Source organism: Dufourea novaeangliae, unplaced genomic scaffold (genome assembly GCF_001272555.1).
Source record: "Dufourea novaeangliae isolate 0120121106 unplaced genomic scaffold, ASM127255v1 scaffold124, whole genome shotgun sequence".
NCBI classification, from domain to species: Eukaryota; Metazoa; Arthropoda; class Insecta; order Hymenoptera; family Halictidae; genus Dufourea; species Dufourea novaeangliae.
In genome coordinates, this window is record NW_015374010.1 from 2,815,880 (window position 1) to 2,831,685 (window position 15,806).

The window sequence follows — 15,806 nt, forward strand, 5'->3', positions numbered from 1 at the left end:
TGTTTGTTAGGCCACAATCGAAACAGGACGCGAGCAATTATACTTTGACTTCATCTTGGGCCGAGGAAAATTCTTATGAAATTCAATCTTTCCTATCAAAGTTGGAATTCAAAGCCTAACACTTTGCTGGCGGGTGGGTTTTTGTATTTGCAAATATACAATTTCAAATGGTTTAAAAATATTTCGAAACTACTACTCTTAACTTTTGTTTGTCAAAGTTACCCTATCTTTTGCCATTCTAATTCTCATTTGAGAAACACGTGTTAATATTTCAATGTCGTCCGAGATCAAAATATTAAGTACAGTAAAGACTCCATGAAAGTTTGAAACTTGGGACCGCTTCAAAACTTTCACGGTGTACTGCAAATCGTTTCAACACCTCACAAATCTATTGTTTGCCCGAAATCCGACTCACGGTAACAAAATGCATGAGGGGGGCAATACATTATTCGCTTGACAAATTCCACTGCTTCCACACCCCAGTGGTAGGGATGAAATAGAAACTCTCACGTGGAACTTCCTATCCAACTATCATCGAGTCTTTACTGTCCTTGTGTTTTCTGGTGTAAAATCGACCTAGCAAAAATATTTTTCTGTTTCATCTTGACTCTGTACAAAAAGATCCGATATGCTAGAAACTTTGTGCCTAAAATGAATAAAGTCATTAAGTAAAATCCGTGTTCTTTAAGCCAGAGTGATGATTATTTCGACACGTCAACGAAACAAAGGACCTTCCGTCTAAAAAGCACACTTGTCAGGTGTGAACATATTCCGACGAGCGACACAGCGACGAACTATGATTAACGGTTCATTAAGGCGACTCGGAGTCCCGGCTGAAGTTCTTAATTAACTCGCCCAAGATGATATCGTTCCCGCTGTCCGAGGGAAAAAGTCGCGATCTCCTCCCCTCCCTTCTCACTGTAACGGTGCTAGGCGAACGAGCGCGCAACGACGGTCGGGGGATTCGTAGAAACACATTTCCGAAAGTTTACGACTCAATTTTCGTCGGAATTTATTGTCGCGACTGTGCCCCGCGAAGAAACGAGTAACGAGACCGCGTTTTATGGATGCTGAAATTGACCCTAGAGAAGAGTTAAATTCCTGTGAAACAAGCATACGGAAACATATTGCCTTATCCCCGTCGTGATTGCGGGCGGCGTCTTACTGTATACCCGACGGAAAATCACCGCTAGACATTTTCCACGCTCGCTGTTTTCGTTCCCATAATTTTCCAAGGGACCCGTTCTGCTTACATTCATTTCGCCCGGGGACCATCAAAGTTTTACATTCCGAACCGACGTTAAAGCTCCACACCGTCGCTGATATTACTCTCGACACATTGAGACTCGGAGAAATTAGCACGCGGCCTGGATTACCTCTCTATCTTTCTCTTCTGATGATTACCCTGGATGAATTATCGCGATACATAAAACGGGGGGAAAATGAATTTAAGGCTGGCTGAGAACTACCGAGTGAAATTCTCTGGTATCTTTGTCACGGATACGGATGTTGTGAAAGTTGTTACGAACCAGGGCTGATCCACCACGAAGGGCGAGGAATGGCGGGTTTTAGGTTTGAGTTTGTTATTTGGACGAACCTGGGCTTATTTCATCACAGGGAGCCACCATCAATTTCTGGGATTTATTACACGCACTAATCGAGACCTACCTGTATTTGCTTCGTGTAACTGATAAGAAAATATATTTGAAAGAAGGAAAATTTAAAGCTTTCATGTTGATTATCGTGAAAATAATAAATTATTTATGCGATGTTCGACCATTCCCAAAGAAACCTGACCCGATTCCGTCCGCGTACCTCTCTGCATCGTCGTGCCTGCAACGTTATGCTGGTCATGCGTGGCGGCCACGCAAGCCAGCCGACGAAAGGCAACTCCTTGACCGGCTACGTGGAAACTATAACGGGACATGCACACACACACACACGCACACGTGTGTGCTGGTCGCGGCTTGTTTGCTGATACCAAACGACTTTGGAAGTTAAATATCGCGCTACGGTATGCTCCGCTCGATTCATCTCGCTAACTCGACGTAATCTCGCTCCAACCGAGAATTTTCCACCGCTGTGGACTACGAGCGTTTATCGAAGCACATCTGTCGTGTGGTTGAGCACGAACTACACTCGCGCCCTCTGTTGATTGACATTTTTAGGTTATGGCCAACGACGGCAGTGAACCGAACACGCTTAGGAGGCAAAAGCTAGGGTACGGAGATGCAGGAGAATGAATTTTAACGATTTTCCGAGTATTTCTGAGCCGAACCGAGACGAACGGAACACACGAGGGCCATAAAACCTGTCCTTAACCGGCCTCACCGACCTGGCGGTTTCGTGCCCGCGGAATGAATCAAAACACGCGACGTGTATCGCGGGAATCGTTGCTCACAGAGGTCAAAAGTTGAAGTACCGTAAGTGGGACGGAAAAACGAGCGAAGAATACTATGAGCACAATCGGATAAACGGTGTACGTACGACGCTTGCCTCTCGGGGTAAATTTCTTCCGCCAGGTCGGAAATTCGACTAATTTTATGCTATGTTTCCGTTGTGTAATTTCGTTGCTCGCTCACGGTACACAGAAAACGGGGATAACGAAAAGGTTCACGGTAAGTATACTTTTAAGCTGAAAGAGAGCTTATCCTTTTTCGGATCTAATCCAGCCACCCCCTTACACTCTATTCGCGAATATTCTCGGGCTGATTACCGTGGGCCAGATAATGCAAACGAGAAACGGAACGGATTCCGACGAGGGGGATCCGGCGAATTCCAGGCGCGATACAAAAGAAATACTCTCGGACCTGGTAAACTCGGGCGAAAATATGCTCGAACGGGGACGTTCTAATACGTACGAAACACACGAAACACGCGACACCCGGGCCGCCGTTCCCGCGTAGTATGCATGAGATCGGAAAAAGTTGAAATACCGTCGTTGAGGATTCAAAGATGCCCGGGGATCGCGAGAAAGATAGGGGACATAAGGGCTCCGAAGGGCTAAGTCGGACAAAGTTCATGCAAGTTCGTCCACCTTAGCCGGTTCCGGGACCGTGCCGCTAAAGAAATGTCTCTCCCCTCATCCTCCAGGCCTGCGGCTTACGCCCATTCTGAATAAAATATGCATGTACGAGGTTAGGGAGTACAATTTTCACGGGGAAAATAGCTGGGCGCCGCCCTACCACCCTACCATTTCCCCGGTAGGAAGTTTCCCTCCTGACGGAATATAAAAGAAGACGTGTGCCCACACCGGTTCTCAGCTGACTTTTACACAGGGGAACGCGAAAATCCGTTACATTTCAGGGCCGCGGAAAAATACCGGCTATCCGTCTATCGCTTGAACGGGGAAAGGAGCCGTCCCGACACCGTGCGACTCTTTCTTCAAGAACAACCCAGAAGCTAGATTAATATTTCACTAGACACGATCGTGGAATATTAAACGCGTCTCGGTTTGGCTACCGGTGAATAGGTATATATTATGAAATGTGTAATATTTACTTCTGGAAATAGGATGTCTAATGTATTTAATTGCAACAGACCAAATTGGTAAACAAGAGATGTACACGAAATGGAGAATGCTTAAAAAAAAAGATAAAGTGAATAAATGCCTATGAGATCTCGTTGTTTTTCGATTAAACCAGCCATCCACTCAGATAGTCTGCATTCCGAGTATTAATATGTAAAAATACTAATTTATCATTTTCTATGCCCTTAAGTTCAAACGAGTAAAACGAGTCTTACAATGTTTTATTAATTCTGAAGCTTAAAGAGCAAGTACCTGCTGATACATGTTCCTCTGGAGCTTTTACCAATCAATTTATACAATGCCCTAATAAAGTTCAGCTACACAATGAATAAACGTTCCAAATTGAACAAGTAACTGAAACAGGACTCACGTGCACCGAAACAAGTTATTTCTTGCCAATCAGAAGTAGTACCCAGGTAGCCCGGCGAATATGTAAATATCCGTTCCGTAAAGAATTCAGCAACAGGGGGTGGCTCGTAAAGAACACGGTAAGCCAGCCTCCGCGCCAGGTAAATATAAGTGCAGGGCTGTACCGGATGTGTCGATATTTCAGCCATTTCTAGATCTCGGAGAGTTTCTCCTGATCGTGGCTGTCAAGCCGTATTCGCGTTCCTGCCGCATTTCAATTTCGTTTTCCCCGGCTGCGTTCGGAATTCTTATTCCTTTCGACGCCAAGACACGACCCAACCCAGGACAGGTTCGCCCAGCCGATTTCCGATGACAATTTCGGCAGGTGTTCCCTCCCTCTCACCCGTAGAACCTCAGGACTCGAAATGCTTCCCCGTCGAAGAGACCGCAGACCCGTTGAAACATTGGAAATCTCGCGGAAATGTTACCCTGATGAAACGAGGCTCCGAGAACTATCATACCTGACTGTCGTGACATTCTCGTCCTACCGGGGGTTCTTTTTGGAAAAATCGATGTGGAAGAACTAGAGGAACTGAAGAAACTGGAGAGATTGGAGGGATTGAAGGAATTGGTGAAATCGGAGGAATTTGAAGGAATTGATGAAATTGAAGGAACTGGAGGAACTAGAAGCACAGAATTTCAGCGGAAACAAAGGTTTCACTTCGCAGAAGATTCTGATTATGAAGTATTACATAATCTTTTCGGTCGTAAAATTCTAAAGATCAAACGTTCAAGAGCTTGGAACATGAAGTATTCGTAATGAACGAACAGGAATAAGTAGAATATAGAATGGAATATAGGATGATCCTCTAGAGAATCAGTCCTATATAGAATAGATAGAGGATGACCAAACGACGTCTAACGAGGTAGTCACCACGATCACTAGAAACTGCAACGCCTGTATTCCAAAAAAATAAAATACTCCACGATCTATGTCAAAACACCGCGTTGCTAACGATTCTCCGACGACTTCCAACGATACAATTAAAAACTTGAAGAAATGACGGGGGGCTTAGCGATTACCGGGAAGGAACGCGGTAACGAACAAAATCCGATTAATTCGTCATGCGTCGGAACTAAGTTTTAAAACGAAAGTTTCTAATTGTCCCGAGGCACGCCGTTACGGTTTTACACAGTTAGCGTGGCACAGTTTCTGTCTTAATTAATCGAGTTTTCAGTGCCGCTCGAATCTAATAACACGGCTGGAGGGGCGAGGGGGCGATCGAACAGTGGTTTCTCGATGAGCAAAACGGACCGAATCGGAATCGGCGAAAAAGACAATGGACACGCAGGAATGTGAAATTACGCGGTGGCTTTTCCCAGAGGAGAAAATGCGAATAATCGAGACGGAGAGCACTAATGGCAAAATGACTGGTGGCAGATAGTGGCCTCGAAAAATGGAGGCCTGATAAAAATTGCATATTATATGTCCGGCTGAAGCGCTTAGCCCGAGGCCGTTAATAAATAAAATGGCCGGCACTCATCTTTTTTCTCAAGCAAAGTGACGCACGCGAGGAGTCATAATGAATCTCATTTGTCCAGGGAATAAAGAACGGACGGCCTGGACACGGTGATCGATGGCCATGCTGCGGACCTAGTACTTCAACCACCCACTAACCGCGGTTTCCCATAATTTAAATACGCTATTCGTATCGTTTTTTCTGCGACATGTCGCTGGGAAATTGGCGACGCCTTGAGCGCCCCTGACTGTACGATTTTTCGGAACGACGGGGTATTTCTATCTATCAGTGAATTGCTATTTAAACGAAACAACAACGGTTCAATGAATGATATTGTAAATTCACCGATCCACTGTAACTAACAATATAAAAATGATGAACCAGAATTAACAAATTATTCGCCTCTTTTCGATCGGCATAAACACTTCGGAATTTGTATCTGATGAAATATATGTAGATATGAAATTTCATAAAATCCTAAAATACGATAGAAAATGTGCTCGAAGAATTTATGGCGCCTCTGGGTAATTATTTTGTATGTATTTTGGTAATATCTTGAGAAGTATTTAACGTTAAAAGAGTCTGAAAAATATGAGTCTCTTTTAAGACGTGATGAATCGATAATATCCTCCTCTTCCTGATTCGGACGATCGGAGTTGAAGAAGTTACCCATCCGAAATACGAAATTAGTTTGGTAAATTATTATGAAACAGACAGTGAAGCTTGCTGGAAATAGCTGACAGGATTGGATCCTTTCAGGCTGGTCCGTATCAGCGTGATCTGTGCAGATCGCTATCGTTACGATCGGAGTTTTCGCGTCATTTCACAATGCAGTCGAGTGAAAAATGAAAGTGGGCACCCCTTAACGTCGTGAGACTTTACGATCCCTACATGAATCATCTTTTGTGTGCTAGTTAAGCATTCGCTTGTACACGAAAGTAACGCTATACAGATTTTTTAAGAATCTAATATACAGGAAAAATCTATATTTAATCCTTACTGGTCGACAACGACACATGCACAGATGTACCTGGCAGGTAACTTCTACAAATTGTTCCCCTTATTATTAATGTACTACAGAGACCTCACCTTGCTGAATTTAAGATCAGATATGACCAAATGTACTTCTACTATATCTATACCATAGATCTTTATTACTTAAAATATCATTAAAGATAAAGGTATAACTAGCCAGAAACGTCTGTTTGTCTATCGTACCACTGAACTGTGATATTATCACGCGTAGAACTGTTTAACTGGTTTTAAACGTGCAGAAATTTTAACGCAGTATTCACGATCCGTTATGGCGTTACGTGACCGAACTGCAAAAACTGTCGGGTCAAAGCAGGAAGCCGGCATTTCGCAGGCTCCTTGAATCCCGATGGAACGGAAGATTATTTAGCAATACAGAGGGGGGCCAGACAGAAAAAAGAGTGAAAATAGACAGAGGCAAACGGAGCATACGGTAACAGCGCGATTCATCAAGATTCTGTCAGACTAATCCTGTCTGGCCTTGGTCACGTGAATGCACTTCCAATCAGTTAAAGGGCCCGTATGTCCCTTCAGTCATTCGGGAACACTTAGCACAAATCATCGTTAGCCGTTGACAAAGTCCAAGTTTCGAAATTCCAACTAACTTCACGTCACGCAGCAAATAACCGGCAAGTTCGAGAACTATGTAGGTACGTTAATATCCTCTGACGCTGACTGCTGTCTGCAGACTATGGACAGAGGTCTGTCCTCGTGTATTAAACCCTTTGTGTTCCGTGCATTTTTGGCGCATGTGGGTAGTCTACTTCAGAGAATTTGTAGATAAAATAAAATAAGATAATGTGTCGACAGGACAGCTAGTATTCGGAATAGATCATCTTTACTTGTTGTGCCAGCCACACTGGTAGTTGGAGCGCAAAGGATTAAAAATCGCAGGTTGGAACTCTCGTTTGAATGTCATGTTGGGAATGTTTAATGGAAGAAATTTAATATCGTGACTTTGATGGTACTACTCGACGGCGAAACAACGTGTTAACGTGAGTACCGGTGACTTTAACGATGCAATCATTACCGCATTATTGATGGACCGATGATGCGTTTACAGAAACACTTAGGTAACGGAATCGTAAACACGAGCAAACACTTGGGGTGTAATGGAGATTCCCAAGATGGCGATTGAACGATCAACCGACCAACGTAACAGACTGTTATAATATTGATCACTCTACTAATAGCAAACTGAATTTTATGCAAACCCATAATACGAGAATAAATATGTTTAAATAGAACAATAATAGCAGCGTATCTTGAACTCTTTTTCGGGCAATTTAAAAAGAGGATACATTTTATGTTTCACACGACAAACTGAATGAGAATTTTAGAAAGAATCTGATACATACCAAGAAATAATTAAGATGAAGGATAAACTGAGTAATATAAATCTGTAACTCTATTAACAATCGTCATGCAGTTCCGACTAAATATCTCACAAATCCTAAGGTGCGTCGATGACTGCACGTGTCTGGTCGTAGCTATGGTACTGGCAAGCATACGATCGCAAGTCTACTTGAAACGTACGAATGGTGAACTCGAATTGCCTGAATCAAACATTCGGCACGAATGTGGCTACGTTAATGACAGTTCAATGCATTTTCGGCGGTGCATTGATGCGCCGAACGCGTGCGGAGTGCACAGCCTTGCTGAATCCAATCTGATCGACTGCTCGTCAAACAATCTCGGGACGTTGTCGATCTACTTCGTTTCACGATGCCCACAATACGGTGTGAACCAATCGATTTACCGATCCACGCCTAATTGAGTGTCGGTTGCGACGTCAAGTGGTTCGACGGCCATGTTTGGCCTGGAAGACAATATACACAAGTCTCCTTGATCGGAAAACACAAAGACTTGGACAGATTACCTTAAACTCGATTTAAAGGTATATTTCTTCATTAATTTCTTTGACACAATTACCTCTCGTTAAGATCATCTTTTTTAACACAATTAATTAGTTTTAAGCTGTCTGTACTCTTATAAGGACTAAGCGGATCACTTTTGTACACGATGCCTGGAATTTTTCTCCAATAGAAATATGTTATAGTCCACGCAAAAATGGAGAACTCCGTTTTTTCTTTCATGTTAATTGTAAAGGATCGTTCTTTTTAACTAGTTTTTTGTTTTATACATAAGTTACGATGCAAAAATATTCAAAATATTTTTGTTTTTCAAATTATACTTTCGGTTCAAGCCTGAAAAAAATTTGAAAAAGCTATGTCCGTATTCTATGATCTTCGAAATCCATTTCTTTTTAAATTCGCGATGTTAATAAACATTTCTCTGATCTTGTCAAACATTGTCCGTCACGAATGTTTTTAAGTGCTACAAATCGATTAATTGCAAGTACAATAATAATGTCACAGTGCATATCCGTTCACACGGTTCCTCCACCGTGGATATAAAATTTATTCATCGACCCCATCGAATCGCAACGTGTTCATTATGTAAATTATTCTGGAAAATAAGCATCGGTTATCGACTGACTAACGGACAACAATACATAGTCGCGTGTAAATATATACGACTCGGTAAATGAAGTATTATTACCGATTAATAATACATCATTATCGATTTCCGTAATGCAACGTACGAACGCTGATATACTATTTACCGACCCTCTATTAACGACAAGAACGCGACGAGAGGGGGAGCAGTGGGCGGGCTAATTAAATTGAATTAAGTGACAGGCACGACGGAAGTCGGATCGCAGTTTTAAGAAACCCTATCAATACGAGTATTCATTAATATTCAGACTGCGGCTGAAAGTTTTCGGGAAGGACACGACTCGCCGGAAATTGAGTGCCCGCCCCGTAATCCCCTATTAATATCAAGCTTTAAAGTTGTCCCGTCGTTAGGAAGCTCCGACGGCGACACGGCAGTTTCACCCCCTTCCTATCCGCATCTCTAGATTATGAGAACCGACTGACGTAGCCACGATTAATGCACCTTGTCGCGCAACGAGGAAGAAATTTCGTGGTGTATCACGCGTACCGGCACACCTGCGGTGTACACCTGCTCGTCCATCCGAATAAACTTCCGATTCGAGCATATTGCACACCCCATTCACCGTGTATCCATCGCTTTGACCGATTGTCCCGGAATAGCGTTCGAACGAGGAGAGGATCAAACGTCCAGATAAGCTTACCGAATGAATGGTACCTTACGTTATTGCAGAAACACCTGTATGTTTGCTGTATTACGCATATAGATGTGTCGAACTAAAAATAGAACAGTTTGTTTTCACATTTGTTAAAGATGCTCGATATGTATTCCATCGATTTCAATTTATTATACATCGAAAGAATTTGTTTCAGGACCTATGTGGATCAGGCATTTTTTACTTGTTGTAACACCCTGTATATTAGTGGCCATTCGAAAGCATTTAAATTATACCCTGCATGTCTTTCTTTTTGTATTTTCAAGCCTAAAGCTGCGTCCCCATTATGCCGATCGGCAAAACCGATCGAGAAAACCGAATGTACAGACCGTGTGGCATAATAGGAACACAAAATAGGCCGATCGGTTTTGCCGGTCGATTTTGCCGATCGGCATAATGGGGACGCAGCTTAAAAGGTGCATCTTGTAACGGTTCCTCGTGTTCCCCGAGCGTTCAGGGGCGTGCATCGCTGCACAAAGAGACGCACTGTGCCAAAAGTGCATCTCAGGAATGCAAAAAGAGGAAATGATTAATGGACGATCGAACGGACGGTTCAATGAGTCGGGGGTGCAACGGCTGGGTTGCAAAAAAAAAAAAAAAAAGAAGGAATTGGTAATTTATCGTGTTCGAGCCCGATGACTTGAAATATTCCAGGGCATTTGACCGCAACGTGCACGGGCACTTGCACAACGAACCAACGTAAGAAAGCCAAACGAACTGGCTCCGTTCGTCGAGTCGCGGCGAACGAGAAGAAATCTTTTTATTCGAACGGTACCCCGTGTCCCCCATTGCACTATATTTCTTTCCTCCTACGAACAATTTGTGGCTTCCAATAATCCGAGCACCGCGGAACGATTGAAACGAATTCGATCGTTCTGTAACTCTCGTACGACGTGCAAATGACTTGGTGAACGCTTTCGAGAACCTCTTTCATACACGCCTACGAAACGTTTCGTTACTTCTCTATAACACTTAGTATAACAATTAATCGAATTGAACAATTGATCGAATCTGGGAAATAAATAATTATATGAAAACCCAGTTGTTTTCATGAAATCAATGGTACAACTAGCTCCGATTAATTTTGTTCTTTTCTACCCCACTTCCAAAGTGAACGGTATAAACCACAAATTATTCGTGGTTACTGTGAAAGATAGTGATCTTAAGAATTTTATTTCCCTGTTTCGAAGTACACGTTCTAGGTTTCAGACTTGAAAGATGAAAAATAACCGAACATGCATAGGCAATATATGTATAGGAATGAAAGAACGGTATTGCTGAGGAAAAGATGAAAATATTCCAAGTAAGGATGCTAATCCTTTAATATCTGCTCCTTGGAAAACGGCAAAAGAAGTGAAGAAGATTACGCGGGAAAAAACACTGCGATAGCCGGCCCCAACCCGTCGAGTTTTGAAGCGTCACATGAATTATGAAGAGGAGACAGAGGGGAAGAAAGAACTTACGAAGTGTTTAAACTTTAAACGGCCGGAAACCGTTTTAAGAGTTCAAGCTGCACGGGGCCTGCCTGCTTCCGTAAATGTATATATACTTTTCGCGTATATCACGGATGAGATTGCGCTCTTGAAGATCCACGGGACGGAGGCGACGTTCGCTGCGAGAGGATCCCATCCACCTTTCCCCTCGCCACGACGGAAAAAAGAACGCCACCGAGTCTCGATGCGTTTTTCGAGGGCAGACGTTACACGTTAAACATACCTGCAACAGAGAAAATGGGAAAGAATACACAGTTAATTGACGGTCGAGAGACGTACGACGAGATTGAATTTTCAAAAGTACATATCGCGCGGTTGTTTAATGTTTGCACGTCGAGATTAAAGTTTATACAAGAAGGGCACACACCCGGTTATTTCGTCTGTGGCGGATTAAAAAGTTCGAAGAACTGTATTAGGGAATAATATGTCCAATTTTATTGAAGTTTAATTGGAATCTGGAAAAGTTCTGCGTGTAGCCGCGATATCGGTGATAAACTGAAAAATTTCCTTTTTTTAATCGAGTTCTGTTCAATTCCATTCAATTATTCGCCCACCATCCCCGGCCACCTTATTATCATCCGAGCATCGGTCGACAGAAATAATCGGGACCCCCGAGATGTTCCAATAATTACAATCCCAGAGATTCGACGATAGAAAATAGAATTAACGGTGACTCGTCGCTGATATCTCGACAAGTGCAGATTAGGTTCCATCCATCGGAGTATAAAAGACGAAGGGCTGATAGGGGGTAGGGACGCGAGAGGGGGCGCAAAAACTTTTCTCGGAAGTCGAAGTCAGAGAGAAGCTTTCAGGATATCGAGAAACTTCGGTTACCGTGGGGGACAGAGGGTGTCTGCGTTTCCGCAGAAAATGATTAATTGCACTCGGAATCGGCGGCGAGAATGCCTTCATTCTCCAAAAAGGATACCCTGGACTTCTCTCTGGTCGCCGCTCGTCTTTCGCGTTTTTCACCGCGATTTCCTTTTCAATGGTGCACCTTTCCGAACTATCCTGCGCGCTCCTCTTTAAAGGCTTCGTTGGAATTACCCATTGAATATTCACGCGGATAATCGTCTTGCTTGACCGTCTGGGATAATCAGGAAAACGTCGTGAATAGGAGTAACACTCGATTTAAGTGCAGCAGTCCAGGCGGAAATTTCAGGGCAGAGTGCTCTTCCATAGAACTATTCGAACACTAATGTAGATCGTCTAATGCAGGTGAAATTTCTTATAATATCCAAATATGCTTGCAATTGGAAATGAAGTTATTTTCAAATCTTCCTATGTTGTTAATCGTAATTCTCTTGAATCAATTTTTATAATTCGACAAATCTACAATCGCAGCAATAGTACATAAATTTGCGAAATAGTATCAGAGGGCGCACTTTCTGATTATACACAACGTTTTTCTATGTAAACGCTTAGAGGTCATATGAAGGTCAACTTTGTTTTTTTAAATGGAATCGTATATTTTTTAATGCACTAATTCGCCATAAGTGACTTAGTACTTTACGTAGGGAATAACGAGTAGCATCAAGTAACGTATTAAAAAATATACGATTCCATTAAAGAAAAACAATGTTGACCTTCATATGACATCTACGCGCCCACATAAACGAAACACACTCGCATCAAAAAGTGTGCTCCCTAATACCATTTCACTTTTATCTAAAACACTTTTCAATATCTCCAACGATTTCGAGAATAAGCGAGTGGATCGATTTTAATGGGGCAGCCTGTATATGTACTTGTTGTACCCATTTGGAATTACAGTCTGCTATTGGAATTTTCTAATTGCGTATTTCCCGTTCACTTGCGGGATTCCAACAATTTAATTGTTCCTAAACGGTTGTAGAACTAATTCCACCACGGTTACATAATTATAGTAACCGTCGAATCAAACTTTACCCCGGGTCCGGAGGTAGATATCGGGTACTGTTATTCAATTATCCAATAATCGGCTGGAAGTTCTTCAACGATCCATTTCATCGTATTTACCATTCCCAAACTTGCAAAGTACGATTTCATGATAGAGACACCGGTGACTCGCAAAAGAACCACCGGTGACTCGCAAAAGAACCACCGCTGCTTCGTTTCGGGGGTACAAAGAATTGTCGCTGTTCGTCCTATCAAAAAAAGGAAAGAAGGATGCGAAGGGTAAGAAAGAAAATCTGACCAAGTGGGTGCACTTCCTCCGTGGTCCCAGCGAACCGAGTCCACCGGCCGCGAAACGGTATACGGGGGGCTTCAGGGTCGTGTAAACGAGCAGTCGGCCGTAATAGCCCCGGCCCTGGAAGAAACGGAAGCTGGAAAGCCGAGACGAGCCGATAAAAATCTACCGGCCAAGAGGCTCCATGCGAGGATTAATATTCACCGGTGTCTCTGCCGGTGAACACACGGTCCCTCTTCGCGGCTGAAGGCGTATACATATACATACCGTGTTGGTTGCCCTCTTCGTCCACCATTCAGGATAACATCGGTAAACGCGCATATCGGGGACGTAGTCGGCATTCAAAGCGACGTTACGAAAGTGAGCAACTCTGTGGGGGCCATTTCGTGTGCCAGCGCGAACGAGAATAAGAAACGGAGCCAGCCACTGTGTGTCCCCTTTTTCTCCCTCCCACCAAGGGCTTTATTGGGTTGCGTGGCTAATTAAAAGCGTTCTATTTAGATGCTAATGGCGCCAGAGGGAATTCATTTCTTTTTTCTGATCGAGTCATCGTTATGAGGTATACCCGATGGGGAAAGGAAACGGTACACAGATCGCGGGATATTACGAATAAATTGGTTGTGCTGTGTTTTTGTCCATGACAAATGCTGCCACGTTTATTCCCGTTCACCTTTCAGGCGTGTACAGAGACTGCAGTCAATAAATGAACTCTTTATTGGCGAGGTATTCTGCAAGATGAAAGAAGCTTGGAGACGGGAGTATTGCGCAAGATGTAAAACGAATGAAAGGAGACTCCTCGCCGAAGTTGTATTCACGTCGCTATTACACGCTTCGTACTTACTGATGCAACACATTTCCTGAATTCTTTGTTGCATCATATAGTTGCAGACAGGTTTACGTGTGTCTCCAATCTATAGGTTTTAATTCTAATTTTTATAATAATTAACGATTAACGGGCCTTGTATGAGAATATTGACATAACTGTGTATCGGAAATCATGCTATGGACTGAAAACAAAATGGTAACAAATGCTCCATTCGAGCTGTTACCATTTATTTTGGAGGGTGTGTAGTGGCATCAAGAGGCAAATCAGTCAAATTAGATTTTCAATATAAATAAATGAAATTAATCGTTCGAGAGCTCCGCCATCTCGCGGCTGAGCACACCGCATTCATAGATCGGATAACCTGAATAACAGGTGGCGCACCTGCCAGGTGCATGGATATTATCAGCTGGTGATTGTTGGCCAGGTAATGCGTGCCACAACGACATTCACTCTAACTAGTATGACCCCGTTAGAAATGCACGTCGTGACCCAATTTCCATCAATGAATCATATTACCAGTCACGTCGATGAATAAAAACGAACATACGATACAAACTTCACACTTTATGAGCAGGTATAAATTTAAAACACAAGGGAATTGTCTTTTTCTGCTTGAAACTAGTTACTTCACTACAATATTAATAATATCGGAGTACAGTTGTACTAATTAAATGAAATAAAAGTCGAAAATTGTATTATCGATTATTACAGATAATGATTAAATATTATCACACGACGTAGGGACTCGTATTTTAATGAACTTTCAATCAACTAATATTATTATTTATTATATTATTTGACTACTTGAATGTATGATTTCTGCCCACTGGCATGACATATTGCTCAAATTTAACATACTAAATCCTCTATGCTACGTAATAAACACACACTATGTACGGTCACGCAAATTCACACTTTTATAATCTACAAAAACAGCAGGCTAAGAGCAACTTACTTTCTCTACTGAATATTTCACACGACTGAAAGCAAAATAAAAAACAAAATCCACCAAAGATAAAACTGCAAAAGTTTTCATTTTATCGCGCTTCGGACACCCGTAGAATGTCGCGAATGCATCAAATCCGTGGGCTAAAATAATAAACAGAGAATTTATTTCGCACAGTTGTTCTTCGCGTGATTTTCATAACGAAGCTTCGACCGCACTCTTGGTCGTTCCGGTCACGAAATCGCGACCGGCCACGCGAGCCGTGCACGCCTATTCATATCTGTCGGACGTGTGAAATCGCGTTATCTCACTTTCCGTTTCAATAATCCACTTCGCAGGGAACAATTGTTAACGCACGTACCTCGTGCCTTTGTGCCTAATCCCGGCCTATCCGTGAAACACCGTGATACGCGCGCGCGTTCCGCCGCGTCCGGGAATCTTTACCGCATTTTCACTTGGACGCTTTGGAGTGAATCATCGTTTCCGTTGGCGGTCGCAGCTACCACTGGCGTCATTTTTCTTAACCAACGGCCGCGGTGTAGACACGAAACACAATATTTATGTGTTCTGGTCGTGTCGCGTAATTTCTGGATAATCGATACAAACGTGAAACACGCAGAGAAAGCAATGCAAATAAAGAATATTTCTGTGATTTTGGAAATCAGTTGGATAATAAATTTTATCGTGTATTGTTGGCATGTTTTTTCTGTACTGACAAGAATTGAGTTGAAAATTTGTAATATTAACCATTTTGTTAGATTAATATATAA